This window comes from Cetorhinus maximus, chromosome 21 (assembly GCF_964194155.1).
Source record: "Cetorhinus maximus chromosome 21, sCetMax3.hap1.1, whole genome shotgun sequence".
Lineage (NCBI taxonomy): Eukaryota > Metazoa > Chordata > Chondrichthyes > Lamniformes > Cetorhinidae > Cetorhinus > Cetorhinus maximus.
The window spans coordinates 7,307,905-7,320,302 of NC_135899.1; positions in this window are offsets into that span (position 1 = coordinate 7,307,905).

The window sequence follows — 12,398 nt, forward strand, 5'->3', positions numbered from 1 at the left end:
GATAGTAATTGACGTTAAGAGGGTATAGACATGTTGGTGTAACAGGAGGACACATGGCAGACAAAATTCAATGTTGAAAATTGTGAGATGGTAAGTTTGTTAGGGAGAATGAGAAGATAGAGTGAAAGCTAAATGGGACAGTGTTAAAGGGAAAGGGAGATTTGTTTGTGCACAATCTGTGAAGATGAGAGGACAGGCTAACCAAGCAGGTAATAAAGAATAAGGGATTATAACGAGAGGTAAAATATAGAAAAGCCAGAAAATTAAACTAAACTGATACTGACATTAGTTTGACCACAGCTGTCGGAATTTTTCCCATTCTGGGCATCACATTTAGGAAAGGCGTGAATGTTTTGGACAGAGTACCGAAATGACTTATTGGAAAGGTTCCAGGGATGAAGAGTTACAGTTAAGTCGATGGGCTGGAGAAGATGGGGTTGTTCTCCTTCGAGCAGAGGAAATTTGAGAGAGTGGTTAAAATCATGATGTGTTCACATGGCGTGAATGAAGAGAAACGTCATCAATTAGAATGATTGAAGGGCTGATAACTAGAGGGAACAGATTTAAGTTCTTATGAGGAAACGCTTCTTTATACTTCCGTTACGTCGATTGAGAAAGCTGGGAATGTTCTCCCTGGAGAGGGGAAAGCTGATCAGAGATTTGATAGAGGTATGAAAATTCAGAGCAGATGGAAGGAAACTGTTCCCATTGGTGGAAGGTCAAGAACCAGAAGGCTCTGATTTAAAGTAATTGGCAAAAGAAGCAATGACGACAAGAGGAAAAACCTTTCTTTAACAGCAAGCGTGTGGTGGAGGTTGAATCAATCACCGCTTTCAAAAGAGAACTGCATCGTTAACTGAAAAAATGAAGTACTGTAGAAAAAAGGAGGCGTGTGCCCCTAGGTGAATTGTTCTTACAGAGAAACAGTGCGGACATGATGGGCTGAATGGCCTCATTCCCTGCTGTAACCATTCTATAGCGGTACACAACCAGTGGATAAGCCCTGGAATGCACTAGCTGCTCACGGGGTGGGTATAGAATCTATTGAAGCCTTCGAAAAGGAATTGCATAAATAATTGCGGGAGAAAATGCACCAAATCTGGGAAAAGGCGCTGATGGGACGAACTGGATTCATCTTCATAAGCGACAGCACGGACACGACAGGCTGAATGGCCTTCCTCTGTGCAATAGTATTCTATGATTCTGTGAATGACGCAGGAGTTTGGAGCCCAGAGACAGGTCGTTCAGCCCAACATACCTATGCTTGTGTTTATGATCCACATGGGTCTCCTCCCACTTTAATGCATGTCCGCCCAACTGAGATAATCTCCCGTCTCTTTCTCCCACTTCGGGTTATATAACTTCATTATGTTATTCACTAACTCCACTGCGTTACTAACCTCAACTATATCATAGTGAGTTCCATATTCTCTTCACTTCAGTAAAGAAGTTTCTCCTAAATTTCCATTGGATTTATTAGTGACTATCACATACTTATCTCCACCAGCTTTGGACTCTACCACAAGTGGAACCATCTTCCCTATTTCTAACCCATCAAACCCTCTTAGTAACCCATCAAACCCTCTTAGTATTGAAAGACTTTGATCAGGTCGCCTCTCAACCCGTTCTTTCCTGGGGGAAAGTGCCACAGGCTGTTCATTCATTCTTGATAATTGTGCCTTTTCAGATTTTCTTTTCATACATGGAATGTGGGTGTCACTGGAAGGACAGCATTTATTGTCGATCCCGAGTTGCTCTTGAGAAGCCACCTTTTTGAGCCGCTGCTCTCTGTGCAGAGCAGGTGAACCCAGAGTGCCGTTAAACAGGAGCTGCCGGCCTCAACCTACTGACACTAAAGGAAGGGCAATAGCTTCTATGTTCCCTCTCTGTTGCCGAAGTTGATGCCGGATGGTCCGTCCAATTTCATTGTTACTGGACTTTATTAATTTCTGCTTTCTGGATGTAAGATATAAGATTTGTTTTATTTATTTTAGGAGTAATCTTGTCGGAAAAGGAGGTAAGTCATACTATTTACTAAAATTCTGCATAGTTTCGTGAAGTAAATCAGAAAAGTGATGATGGTGAATTTATAATGAACTGTTTAATATTTGCAGGATTCGCGATGACGCTGATAAACTGATATTAGCAAGCCCGGCTCTGTCGATTGGAAAATTCACCGGCCCTTTACAGTACACAGTGTAGAGAGAAATGATCGATGTCATTAATCCCGGTAAAACTCGGATAGATTCCTTTGTCCTGAATTATATCTCATTTATATGTCAAACGGATCTGATTATATCAAACAGCACTTTTATGAACGAGGTGGATAAACGCTTCTAAATAGAATAAAAGTCTTTATTTTCTTCCCTTTCTGACCATTTCCCCGCGCCAGCTCTTTTCCTTCCTCCCTCTCTAGGGTCTCTTGTTTCCAAATCCTCGGCGGATTTTTTTCAAAGGGTAGTTTCTCTCCGCCCTTGGCTCTCTCTTCATTCTGCAGCAGTTCGCCTTTCTTTCTTTGTTCTTTTAGTCGGATTGTGTCAGGAACTTTCCCCCTCTCCCCTCGTCAATCGTGTCGCGGGTTTTCCGGACTGATGCCACCGGGACTGAAATTGTGTTTCTAATTTGCATCATGCGCCGGCTTCCATATGTAATTCCTGAATGATCCGGGGGTCAGTCATACGAATATATGAATTACATTTAGGGGAGGCCGAGTGATATTGTCACTGGGCGAGTAATCCAGAGACCCAGGGTAATGCTCTGGGGAACATTTGGCGAAATTTGAATTTAATAAAAACAAATCTGGTTCACCTATGCCCTTTGGGGAAGGAAATCTGCTGCCCTTACCTGGTCTGGCCTACATGTTACTCCAAACCCACATCAACCCCTCTGAAATGACCTCGCAAGATACCCAGTTCTTAAGGACAATAGGGGTGGGTGGTGCACCCAATGATGCCCCCATCCCATTTGGCCGCTCGAGCCTGCTCTACCATTCAATAGCATCATGGCGAATTTTATTGTGGCCTCAACTCCACATTCCTACTCCCGATAACCTTTGACTCCCTTGTTAGTCAAGAATCTATCTACCTCTGCCTTAAAAATATTCATTGACCCTGCCTATACCACTGCCTGGGGAAGAGAAATCCAAAGATTCACGACCCCCTGAGAGAAAAAAGTTTCTTCTCATCTCCATCTTAAATGGAAGGCCCCCTATTTTTAAACTGCATATTTTTTAATTAGTCTCTCCCATAAGGGGAAACATCCTTTCATAATGCCCCCTGTCAAGTCCCCACAGGGCCTTATATATTTCAGTAAGGTCATCGCTTAATCTTTTAAACTCCAATGAATACAGTCCCAGCCTGTCCAACCTTTCCTCATAAGACAGTAACCCCCATCCCAGGTATCAGCCGAGTGAACCTTCTCTGAATTGCTTCTAATGCATTTATATCCTTTCTTAAATAAGGAGACCAAAATTGTATTTAGTGCTCCAGATGTGGCCTCACCAGGCCTTGTACAACTGTAGCAAAATATCCCCACTTTTATACTCCATTGCCCTTGCAATAAACAACAACATTCCATTTGCCTTCCTAATCACTTGCTGTACCTGCATAGTAACATTTTCAGTATTCATGTACCAGGACACCCAGATCCTTCTGTATTTCAGAGTTCTGCAATCTCTCAATTTAAATAACAAGCTGCTTTTCTATTCTTCCTGTCAAAGTGGACAAGTTCATATTTTCCTGCATTATACTCCATTTACCAATTTTTTGCCCACTCAATTAACCTATCTATGTCCCTTTGCAGACTTCTTATGTCCTCTTCACAACTTACTTTCCTAACTATCTTTGTGTCATCAGCAAAGTTAGCAACCATACATTCAGTCTCTTCATCCAAGTCATTGATATAAATTGTAAATAGTTGAGGTCCAGCACTGATCCCTGTGGAATTCCACTCATCACATCTTGCCAACCTAAAAATGACTCATTTATGCCTACTCTGTTTCCTCTGTTAGCTAACCAAGCTTGTGTCCATGCAAATATGTTAACTCCTATACTATGAGCTCTTATTTTGCATGGTAAATTTTGATGTGGCACCTTATCAAATTCCTTCTGGAAACCTAAGTACAGCACATCCACAGGTCCCCCTCTATCCATGTTGTTTGTTACTTCCTCAAAGAACTCCAATAAATTAGGCAAATGTCTTTCACAAAACCATGTTGACTCTGCCCGATTGCATTCAGATTTTCTGAGTGCCCGAATATAACCTCCTTAACCATTTAAGCCAGCAATTTCCCTGCAATTGATGTTAAGCTAACTGACCCACAGTTTCTTGCTTTCTGTCTCCCTCCTTTCTTCAATAGAGGAGTCATTTTTTGCTATTTTCCAATCTTATGGGGCCTTTCCAGAATCTATGGAAATTTGGAAAACTAAAACAAATGCATCTGCTGTCTCAGCAGTCACATAAGAACATGAGAAATAGGAACAGGAGTAGACCATTTGGCCCCTTGAGCCTGCTCCGTCATTCAATAAGATTATGGCTGATCTTCTGTTTTGATTTCCACTTTCCCACCTAACCCTAATAACCTTTGATTCCCTTGCCTAACAAGAATCTATCTACCTCTGCTTTAAAAAAAAATCTTTTAAGACTCTAGTACAAAGTCCATCAGGACTTGGGGGCTTGTCAGTTTTTAGTTCTAATAATTTTCTTAGTACCCTTTTCCTGGTGATTGTAATTGTTTTTAAGTTCCTCCCTCCCTTTCACCTCTTGATTCACAATTAATTCTGGGCTGTTATTTGTATCCTCTACAATAACGACAGACATAAAATATCTGTTCAATTTATTTGCCATTTCCTTATTTTCCATGATTAATTTTCCATTCTCGGTCTCTAGAGGACCAACACTCACTTTACTTACTCGTTTCCTTTTGAAATACTGTAGAAACTCTTACTATCTGTTTTTTTTTATTTCTAGATAGCTTTCTCTCCCACTCTAATCCACCCCCACCCCCCCCCACACCCACCCCCGCCCCCTTATTAATCTTTTAGTCATTTTTGCTGTTCTTTATATTCTGTCAAAACATCTGACCTGCCACTCATCTATGTGGAATTATATGCTTTTTATTTTAATTTGATACTATCTCTAACATCCTTTGTTAGCCACGGATGATGCATCTTTCCCTTAGAGTCTTTATTTCTCACTGGAATGTATCTTTTCTGAGTGTTTTGAAATATCTCCTTAAATGTTTGTCATTATATCTCTACTGACCTATCCATTGACTAATTTTCCAGTTCACTTTAGCCAGCTCTGTCTTTGTGCCCTCATAATTGACCTCATTTAAGTTTGAAACTCTCATCTTAGGACCACTCCTCTCTCCCTCAAACGGAATGTGAAATTCAATCATCTTATGATCACTACCTAGGGATGCCTTATCTATGAGGTCATTAATTAATCTTGTCTCATTGCACATTACCAGATCTAGTATAGCCTGCTATCTGGTTGGTGTTAGAATGTGCTGCTCTCAGAAACTGTCCTGAAAATATATTATGAACACATCACCCAGGCTGCCTTTGACAATCTGAATTGTCCAATCTATATGAAGATTAAAATCACCCATGATTATTACTGTATTCTCACAAGTTACCATTATTTCTTTCTATATACCCCATCCTACAGTGTGATTGCTGTGAGGATGTTTATAAACTACTGTCACAAGTGATTTCTTATCTTTACTATTTCTCATCTCTACCTAGCTGATTCTACATCTTGATCTCCAGAACTAAGGTCATCTCTGTCTATTGTACCAGTATCATCCTTAATTAACAGAGCTACAGCTTCACATTTTCATAGCTTCCTGTCCTTCCAAAATGTCATGCACCCTTGAATATTGAAACCCCAGTCTTTGTCATCCTGCAGCCATGTGTCTGCAATGGCTATTGTGAGAATGATTTTTTATATATATTTTGGGGGCATATTGTATTATTCTGCAAGGAAGGCTGTGTGTGTGTGTTGTGTACGTGTGTGATTTAATTAATCTGGGCACAGATTGATAGGAGTCAGGTTGTCTGAGGGATCTGAAACATAAAAAAGGTAGAGGTGTTAAGTTTGAGGTACAAGTAAATACGTTAGATCTAACATTAGCATTTTTAGATAAGTTGAGAGCTTGTTTGAATATTAAAGGGGAGTCAGAGGTAAAAAGAAACATGTTTGTATCTTGCAAGTGTTCCATAGGTAAATAGTAGTGGGGTTATTATATTTTATTGACCTGAAAGCAAAGACAAGATAGAGGCATACATTATTTTATATTTGGAAGGATTTGAGTTTCAAAGAGGTGTGAGAACAATGGAACTGGAGATGAAAGAGGGGGGGAAAGGTATTTTAGAGTTACCATTGGAGAGCTTAGGTTAGAGATAGCTGGACTTGAGCTATAGCTGGAGCTCTGGGCTGGGAGAGGATGCCATTTGAACCAACCATCCAGTCAAAGCAGGAAAGTCTTGGGCTGTAACAAGCAGCTTTATTCAGAAGTGGATTCCACTACAGAGTGTAAAAGGCTAGAGATCATGTGGTATGTCTTTATTGAAGCTACAGTAGTTTGCCTTTTTAACATCTATAAGGGAGTATTGCCTGGAGGTGTTTACTTGTGGGTCTGACCAAGTAGAGCATCTTTTTGGGGAATGTTTTGTAAGACTAACCCTAATTATGTAACTGTAATCTGTGTGCTTAAGTGTTCCTTTATTCTTGTTAAGAAATTTTTAAAATCCAAAAAGTGTTACTGGACCTCATACTGCTGAGATCAGTCCATCTTCTTCTAGGTTTCAGAATACAAAGAAAGGGTGTGGCCGATAAGCCAAGTTTCCCTCTGGGATTTGGTTTGTGCAGCAATTAACACCAGCTGTGGTCATAACACTATCAAATCATACAGATTTATTTCTATCTGCGTTGTCAATTCATCTCCTTTGTTATTAATGCTATGTGCATTCAGATACAGAACCTTTAGTTCTGTCTTTTTATAACTTTTGTAACTTCTAGCCTTATCTGTGGGTGCACTCTGTCCCTCCCTGCCATGTTCTGATCATTTTTATTCCTACCTTGCTCTCTTGCCTTGTCTTCTCTAATTAATTCATCACATCTTCCCAAACTTGATCCTTTACCTCTATTTATTCAGTGTAAAGCTTCCTCTACTGCTCTCATTATATTACTCACCAGAACACTCATCTGAACATAGTTCAAGTGAAGACCATCTCGATGATACAGCTCCCACTTCCCCCAGTACTGGTGCCAGTGCCCCATCAATCAAAACCCATTTCTCCCACACCAATCTATGAGCCTCACAGTTAATCTCTGATCTGAATTACCCCATGCCAATTGTGGTTCAGGTAGTAATCCAGAGATTATTACCTTTGAGATTCCGCTTTTTAATTTAGCCCCCAGTGGCTCACTCTCATTCAGCAGATCCTCTTTCCTGGTTCTACCTATGTCATTGGTACCTACATGGGCCACAGCCACTGGATTCTCCCCCTTTCACTGTAAATTCTATTCAGCCCAGGGCTGATGGCCCAAACCCTGGCACTGGCCAGGCAACACAGCGATCTGGGCTCCTGCTCTCGACGGCAGAGAACTGTGTCTATCCCCCTGACAATACTTTCCCCACTACCACTATATTCCTATTAACACCCCTACTTGAATGGCTCCCTGTACCATGCTCAGTTTGTTAATCCATCCATACAGGCTGAGAGACCCTCAAGCCTCTTGGACAATTACAAAGGCTGAGGCTCCTCCACTTCTACCTTCTTGGTCCCCAACCCTGCTTCAATGGTTAAAGTTTCAGTGTTAAACTGGCCTTTTCACTCTATGGCTATATTTTCACTTGGTTTCTTGTTTCTTAATTTATTTCAGTAGCTAATCCAATATTACAATTGACAGTCTTCTAGTGCAATATCACATCTTTAAGTACTTATCCTTGTATAAAACGAAATCATCTCATTCTTATGATTTGAGGTTGTCCCAAGGTAACCAGTAGTTAGTGAAATCTTTGTGGAATACGCTGACAGCCCTGGAAGAGAATGTGCCAGCGGCTGCAGTGCGGCCCGAGTGCGGATCCGCAACTAATTCCAGAACCCGTCTGAGGACCGGACCAGTGTGAGACTCGGAGACAAACCGCAGCCTCTCCCTGACACCCCGGAGAGATTTGACCACTGGCTCTGTGTGCTGGGATCCGAGGGTTTCACAGCAGGGAGATATTACTGGGAGGTGGAGGTGGGGAACAAGACTGAGTGGGGTTTGGGAGTGACCCGAAAGTCTGCCGAGAGGAAAGAGGGAATTGATCTGAGACCTGAGGCCGGAAACTGGACTTTGTGGCTGCGACCCGCCCGGGGCTATGCTGCTGGAACCAGTCCACTGACCCCGAGTGTGAATCCCCGGAAGATCGGGGTTTTCCTGGACTATGAGGGTGGACAGGTGTCATTTTACAATGCGGACAACATGTCCCATCTCCACACTTTCACCCACACTTTCACTGGGAGAATCTTCCCCATCTTCCAACCGGGGCCAAAGGACGGCGGAAGAAATTCCGCACCACTGACAATCCATAGGATTAAAGGTCACTAACAGACCCATCCCATAATTTCACATCCCCTCCCTGCCTCCTGCCAGCTGTTAACTGCTCAGTTACAGGTGTTGCTGATGGTTCGAATGTTACCTGAGGTCAGGGCGGGTACAGCCGAGTGACAATGTCTTGTTGGGGATATTTGTTTTGTTTAATGGGTGCTGATGAACAAACTCATCGGAATATAGGAACAGGGGGAGGTCATGGATCCGGCAATTCCCCCTTTCTTCGGCAGACTCTACAGCCACGCCCAACCTCCAAACCAGGTTATAGTGTTATTCAATTAGAGGATGGTTGATTTGTATCTTATTTCATTCACTTGCATCTGTGTCTTTTTTGACAATGTCTTGTTGGGGATATTTGTTTTGTTTGATGGGTGCTGAGGAACAAACTCATCAGAATAAAGGAAGAGGGGGAGGCCATTCAGCCCCTCGAGGCTATTCTGCCTTTCAATCAGATCCTGTATTTTAATTCCACACATATTTTGGTTCTGTATCTCTGAATTCCCTCACCAAACCAACCTATCCATCTATGTTTAGACAGTTTCAATTGACCGGGAAAAGAGTTCCAGTTTTCCACCAGCCTTTGTGTGAAGAAATGTTTTCTCACATCCATGGAACAGCCTGGCTCTAATTTGCAGATTGTGTCCGCTGTTCTGGACTCCCCCTCCTCTCCCCCACAACACCACCACCCGCCCCCCATTAGTGGAAACAATTTCTCTTCATCTACCCTATCAAAAACTGAATAATTCTAGTCCAGCCTCTGCAAACCATCCTAATCATTTAAACCTTACAGCCACGGTATCATCCTGGCGAATTTTCACTGTACCCTCTCATCATATACTTCCAGAGATGCGGTGCCCAGACCAAATGCACTATTCCAGCTGGGTAAAGCTGGAATATAACTTCCACCTATTTGTGTTCCAGCTCTCTTGTGGTAAAGAACACACTCCATTAGGCTTTACTTATTTATTGTCTGATCAGTGTTTTGATCACTGCACTTATCTGCTCATCCACAGTTCCCAGTGTCTCTTCAATCAGAAATTATTCTGCGCTGGCTTCCTTAAATCCAAAGTGGATGACTTCACACTTCACCACATTGAACTGCATCTGCCACAGTTTTATCATCTCGCTTAACCTATCAATGTTCTTGGAACATTTTGCTCCCATCTACATTATTTACTGCACCGCTTTACTTAGTGCAGCCAGCAAACTTGGATACACGACTCTCTCCAACTTCATCCAAGCGTTTGTAAATATTGTAGAACACTGTTTCGCTGACATCTCTGGATGTGCTTAGTTCTCCTGTAATTAACCTTTCAAAAATTTTACCATTTCGAATGATGCATATCTGGAATTTTAACAACATTATAATTTCATAATTACCGTCTTCATTAACCCTGAACACGCAAGTTTACATCAGCTTTCTCCATTATAATAAAAACATCACATTTTTAAAAATCATGTATTTTCGAGTTTGTTTATCTTTACTTCAGTTTCTATATGAAAACAATCATAATGATTTGTTTCACTATCTAGGAATGTTATTTAACAGTGAGCAAGACAGAAATTTTAACATTTGATTTGCAGTCTGTAAACATGTGATGTGCTACTTCCCCTGCTTGCTACTGCTTACCAGGAGATTCCCTTGACTTGTCACCAGATTTAAACTGCTGTCAGAAAAGGGGAAATCCATGCCTCAGAGATCACTGGATCTTTGTGGACAGTATTCTGCAAAGTCAGCAGTATATACTGTTGCTTCGCCACTGACCATAAAATTAGAGCCATTGTAGTGACTGTTGGCTCGATGTTTCCATACCATTAGTCAGGCTCTTTATTCGTTTTTAAGTCTAAGATGACGTGATGTTGTTGGTTCAGCAACATATTGTTCCAGAAAACCATCTCGAACGTAATCAAGAAGCTCGCTGTCTTTGGCACTTGAGATGTTTTGCTTCTCCCAGACACCCATAATCTGTTTTTGCAACAAGTTCCCTTGATCCCATTTTACATGTTGCCCGTTACTTTATCAATGTTGCTGGAGGTCGATAAACAACTTCGATTCCTCAATACTGCCCAGAACGATCCAACTGCCTGTTCGCCCTTCCTCTTATCCCCTCTTTTGACTGCAACAGTAATGATTCTTAACAGCATGGCTACAACTTCACGAATTTCCCATATCACTGTTATTACCAAAGGCTTTATAATGTGGAGAGGATATCTCCCAGTCATGTCCAGCTTGTAAGCAGATCTCAATGATGGCCAATACTTTATATCTTTTTAGCTGAATTTGATGTCTCGGTCATTTGTTTTGTTTCTTATGCCACATGCATTTGTGATTAGAAATTTTAATTTCGCCATAGCCCACCTACTGCCTTTAAGCCCTGATATTGCTTGGCACCTGTTTCAACTAAATCGCATTCCGTGTTCATGTTTTTTTCACCGGTGATGTCTTGATCAGTTATTTTGCCATGCGCTGGAGAATGTAGCAGGAAAGCCAGTGTTGCGGGGCGGGCTGGAGAATGTAGGAGGAAAGTCAAGGTTGCAGGGCGCACTGGAGAATGTAGGTGGAAAGTCAGTACTGCAGGGAGCGCTGGAGAATGTAGGAGGAAAGTCAGTACTGCAGGGAGCGCTGGAGAATGTAGGAGGAGAGTCAGGGCTGCAGGGCGCGCTGGAGAATGCAGGAGGAAAGTCAGTGCTGCAGGGTGCGCTGGAGAATGTAGGAGGAAAGTCAGTGCTGCAGGGCGTGCTGGAGAATGTAGGAGGAAAGTCAGTGCTGCAGGGCGCGCTGGAGAATGTAGGAGGAAAGTCAGTGCTGCAGGGCGTGCTGGAGAATGTAGGAGGAAAGTCAGTGCTGCAGGGCGCGTTGGAGAATGTAGGAGGAAAGTCAGTGCTGCTGGGTGCACTGGAGAATGTAGGAGGAAAGTCAGTGCTGCAGGGCGCACTGGAGAATGTAGGAGGAAAGTCAGTGCTGCAGGGCGCACTGGAGAATGTAGGAGGAACGTCAGTGCTGCAGGGCGCGCTGGAGAATGTAGGAGGAACGTCAGTGCTGCAGGGCGTGCTGGAGAATGTAAGAGTAAAGTCAGTGCTGCAGGGCGCACTGGAGAATGTAGGAGGAAAGTCAGTGCTGCAGGGCGCACTGGAGAATGTAGGAGGAAAGTCAGTGCTGCAGGGCGCACTGGAGAATGTAAGGGTAAAGTCAGTGCTGCAGGGCGTGCTGGAAAATGTAGGAGGAAAGTCAGTGCTGCAGTGCGCGCTGGAGAATCACTGAATAACAGAATCTCACAGCGCCGTATAGGCCGTTCGGCCCATCGAGTCTGCGCTGACACGTGAGAAACATCTGGCCTACCTACCTAACCTCCTTTACCAGCACTTGGCCCATAGCCTTAAATGTTGTGATGTGCCCAGTCCCATCCAGGTACTTTTTAATGTATGTGAAGCATCCCGCCTCCACCACCCTCACCGGCAGCGCATTCGATACCATCACCACCCTCTGGGTAGAAAAGTTTTTCCTCACATCCCCCCTAAACCTCCTGCCCCTCACCTTGAACATATGCCCTCTTGTGACTGACCCTTCAACTAAGGTGAACACCTGATCCCTATCCACCCTGTCCTTGCCCCTCATAATCTTGTACACCTCGATCAGGTCACCCCTCAGTCTTCTCTGCTCCAACGAAAACAACCCAAGTCTATCCAACTTCTCTTCATAACTTAAATGTTTCATCCCAGGCAACATCCTGGTGAATCTCCTCTGCACCCCCTCCAGTGCAATCACATCCTCCCTATAATGTGGCGACCAGAAC